The following is a 5103-nucleotide window of genomic DNA, read 5'->3' on the forward strand; positions in this document are numbered from 1 at the left end:
ATACTTTTTTCAGGATTCTTTGATGAATAAAAAGTTAAAAAGAACAGCATTCATTCAAAATATAAATCTTTTCTAACAATATAAATCTTTGCTATCACTTCTTAACAATTTAACACATCCTTGCTGAATAAAAGTGTTAATTTCTTTCAAAAAAAGAAAGAATACTAATTTACCGACCCCAAACTTTTAAACTGTAATTTATATTGTTAGCAAAGATTTCTATTTTAAATAAATGCTCTTTTTTTTTTTTTTTTTACTTTTTATTCATCAAAGAATCCTGAAAAAAAGTATCACAGTTTCCAAAAAAATATGAAGCAGCACAACTGATAATAAATCAGCAGCTTTGCATCACAGGAATAAATTACATTTTAATGTATATTAAAATAGAAAAACGTTATTTTACATCATAATTATATTTCACAATATTACTTTTTTTTTCCTGTATTTTTGATCAAATAAATGCAGCCTTGATTAGCATAAGAAACTCCTGTAAAAAACATTAAAAATTGTTCTGATCCCAAACTTTTGACCGGTAGTGTATATCAAGTGCTTTTAAAAAAGCAGGTCCTTTTAGATTATAAACAGTGTCCATGATGTATATGTAGTAGCACAGCAACTAACTGTTAGGATATCTTACCTTTTGAATGTTAGTTTGTGTTATTTATTAATATCTAAAATGTAGTTAAGGATTGTCATGATAATATATAAAAAATGTATTGTGTGTATATACTGTATAACCTAAAGCAATGCCTTTTACTTGAATTTGGTGTTTTTTTAAATTCATCAAAAAGTTCTGTGCTTGAACATGCATGAAAGTTGTCTTCCAGAAGATTTGTTCATTTTCAGACTGATTTTAGATGATCCTGTGTTTTCGCTGGAGAGAATGAGTTATTGCGGTAAATGTGTTGATGAACTGGTGCTAGATTCTCATTGAGTTGCTTCAAGGGATCTGACGATAGTCACAATAAAGGCATCTATGTAGGTTCACTGACCTCAGGTACGTCACTGTTAATTATTTAATCTCAGTCTCTCATATGCCATGAAGTAACGGATGAAGATTAACAGAAATATTGTGGCAAATTATTTAAAATGCCAACATCACCTTGGTATTACCCGCATGGCTACAATTTCAGGTTATGGATTTGACAGAATTGTTTGTTGTATTGGTTATGTTGTTTCTGACCAAACAAAAAAATGCATTAAAGCTACAAATTTTTGAATGAAAATCCTGTCGTTTCCCCTCAATATTATTGGTTATACGTTTTTTTTAAGTGAAAATGTCTGTGTAGTCTTTCTCAACCTTATACAAAAGTTGCAATTAAAATATCAAATGTTATTTTCATAACTTTGATAGTGTAGCTGTGCAGCTATTGTTCTGAAGTTCATTGTAATGTCAGCGTTTTGCACGCCTGTCTCTTTGGTGTGCTAGATGATTGTTAAAGTTATAAATTTTAAATGATTATCAAAGTGCTGTTGGACAGCACTTTTCTGTTCCCTTGAAATGTTGTGTTCCTATTTGTAAGCGGTGCATTGCATGTGTGTTCTTCTATTGTAATCACTCTCTATAATGTCATAATACAGATCAGGCATATCAACAGATGTACAGTGGTAATGGAGATGGTCTTTGATGCCATGTCTGTTCACCTGTTTCTAAAGCCATGCATTCAGGAAATGATAATGTGATATGCGGAAGGAAGGCAATATGTTTTATCATTTGAATTTTAAATGTGTGATTTAAGCAAATAACACCCTCCGTCTCACACTTACCTACATTTGACCGTTTTTTTTTTTGTCCATTAAAACAGTGATGGTTTCACATTTAGATCCTCAATGTTAAAAGTCTTGAAAGTGATCCTTCTCATGCAAGTTGAATCACAACGACTAGGAGAAGATGGCCTGGCCGATGACCGAAGTGTGGCAGTGTTCTTCCCTTTCTGCTGTTCTGAACAGTCACCTAGTATTAGTTAGTTGGATATTAGCATAGTTTAAGAAAAAAAGACACTTGCCTGTAAATATTTTTTTGTATGCAATAATTGATATAAAAGCTCACAACCCATAAAGAAAATGTGAATAAATGTGGGGATTTCAAATAATCGGTTATCCAAACAGACTCCGATTCAATCACTGATTCAGATTTGTTCACTTGCATTATTGCGGTAGTAGGGGGCGATATGTGTGACTGTGTCTGAAATTGCCACCTATATTCTTTTATAGTGCACTATTTGAGGGTTATGTGTTCGGAGGTGGTGTCTGAAACCATAGTGGACATTATGGCTGCATCCAGAAACTGGAAAATGCAGCCTTCAGAGGACACATTTCAAGTTAGAAAGGCATGAAGGCACGTCCGAATCCAATGCCAGCTTCACTTCCTGTCTCCTAAGATGCCTTCATCCGATCGATTTTTGAAGGCAGCATAGATGTATCCTTCGCTGCCTTTGATATCCTACAATCCTGTGCGTTCCATTCCTTGATGGTTGAGTTAAAAAAAATAAAGATGGCACCAGTGTTGGGGGTAACGCATTACAAGTAATGCGAGTTACGTAATCAGATTACTTTTTTCAAGTAACTAGTAAAGTAACGCATTACTTTTTAATTTACAAGAGAATATCTGAGTTACTTTTTCAAATATAAAAACAAACAAGCAAGCCCTGTCCAGATTTTAAAAGTAACGCAAAAGTAACGTAACGCATTACTTTCCATAAAAAGTAACTAAGTAACGTAATTAGTTACTTTTTTTATGGAGTAACGCAATATTGTAATGCATTAGTTTTAAAAGTAACTTTCCCCAACACTGGATGGCACCTGAAAGTTGCAGCTGGTGTTCAGTTTGTGTTTAAATAAATGTTTCTGACCAACATTTTGCACTTTTGATGTTATTTCATATGCGAAATCAGTATTATAGAATTTAAATATTCACATCACCAAAGCTTGATCTATTTTGTTGTAGATCATTAAACGGTTACACTGCCTCATGGATTTTTAGCATTTTAGGCTACGTCCACACGAAGCCAGAGCTTTCCCTATCCGATCTTTTTTTTCCTCTCGTCTCAAGAAATATCTGCGTCCACACGAAACCACAAAACCGACACAAAACGATGTAGTATACATGCCAGACCAGCATGTGGCGCTGTAATTCTGCCACAGAGATACACTAAAAACGGAGAAGAAGACTTGGACTATGCGCATAAACCTTGCACGTGGTATACAAACGAACATGGAACAATACATTTATTAATCTGTGTTAATGTTAGTTAATAAAAAGACAACTGTTCAGTGTTTGTTCATGTTTTTGTTGCTGTTACGTGACGTAGCGGTGTCTGACTAGGGGCGAGACGTGGGCTGATGATGTCATCGTTTCAGAAAATATACAGATTCGCTGTCCACACGAAAACACAAGGGCGGCGTTTTCAGATTTATCCACTCTGGGACCCGGTTTAAAAAAATATCGGTTTCACTCACCCAAAACACCAGATCCGTCAGGACGAAACGCCTATACAATACAAAATGTATGCGTATACAGCTAAACACGTCTCCGTGTGGATGGGGCCTTAGACATTTAGGTGGAATTTTCACATTAATACATTTTATTCACTCAATACAACAATTTTTCATCTCATAATTTTGACTCTATTTTAAAAATACTATGGCACTAAAACACCGCCATACTAAATTACTTAATTCAAACACATCAGAAAAATAAAGAGAGAAAGAACTACTCACTCATTTTAGTTGTTATTAATTTAATTCTCCAGGCCTTTCTTTTGGCAAATTCATCCACAATGTCATATTTAATTTAAGGTTTTGTGTAATCTCAATGGAAAGAATGGCTACTTTCGATAGTCTTTCGATAAAAGAGAATTAAAATGATGGAAAGAGAATTAAAACTGCGCACGTGTCGCTGAAGCTAGATGTGATTCAGCTGTGATGCAGTATTTTCAACTAGCTAGCTACCAACCTCACACAGTTTTTTTCTTTATTAATTGTTATTTTATTTGGCCGTGGCAATGCATCGTTTGCACGTAGTTTTAAAAAATGATGCAGTTCTACGGCAGCAATATATATATATTTCTGTCTAGGGATGCAACGATTATAGATTTTGTTGGTACGATTATTGTCTGAGGAATAATCACGATTTCACGATTATGACGATTATTATGCATTTATTCATTTCACAAAATTATTATTTTATAAATTCACATGGACACTTTAGATAATAAAGTGTTATTTATTGCTGCCTTTAGAAACATACAGTGGTGTGAAAAAGTGTTGGCCTCCTTCCTGATTTCTTATTTTTTTGCATGTTTGTCACACTTTAATGTTTCAGATCATCAAACAAATATAAATATTAGTAAAAGATAACACAAGTGAACACAACATGCAGTTTTTAAATGAAGGTTTTTATTATTAAGGGAAAACAAAATCCAAAACTACATGGCCCTGTGTGAAAAAGTGTTTGCCCCCTAAACCTAATAACTGGTTGGGCCACCCTTAGCAGCAGTAACCAATAATAAAGCACAAAATAATAATAGTAATAAAGACAAACAAATGTCTGTCTCTCCAATTGGAATTAAAAAGGTGACCTCTGCTCTATAAACATCCATGTCAGTATTTCCCTTTTGAAAATAACTAATGAAAATAGATCACAAAAGTATTTAGTGTTTTCAGTTTGTACATTCGTTACATTTCTTTAGGACCTCAGGCAGAAAACTGGAAACATGGTGAAAAAAAAATCTTGTTGGTTTTTGACTTATGCATAATACTATAAAAGCGATCATATATAACAATGTTAATAAGTATACTATTAATTTTATTTATCCCACAGGGGAAACTATTAATGATGAGGGCAATAAACTGAACTAATCAACTGTCATCCATACATATTCATTTTAATAATTTTTATAATAATTCATATGATTTTACATGTGGCCTGAGAAATGTCTATTATTTTGGTTTGTGAGATTGGAGATCGCGCTGCGCACACATGCAAACATTCAGGGGGACACAAACTTGTTGTGAACCCTGCCCCTTGACTTTTATTAATAAAATAGCTTAGATACTGAATTGATACATATTCATCAGCAAGGAGAGGGTAAAATCACTGTT

The sequence above is a fragment of the Sinocyclocheilus rhinocerous genome, unplaced genomic scaffold, assembly GCF_001515625.1.
Source record: "Sinocyclocheilus rhinocerous isolate Xijiao unplaced genomic scaffold, SAMN03320098_v1.1 scaffold1157, whole genome shotgun sequence".
NCBI classification, from domain to species: domain Eukaryota; kingdom Metazoa; phylum Chordata; class Actinopteri; order Cypriniformes; family Cyprinidae; genus Sinocyclocheilus; species Sinocyclocheilus rhinocerous.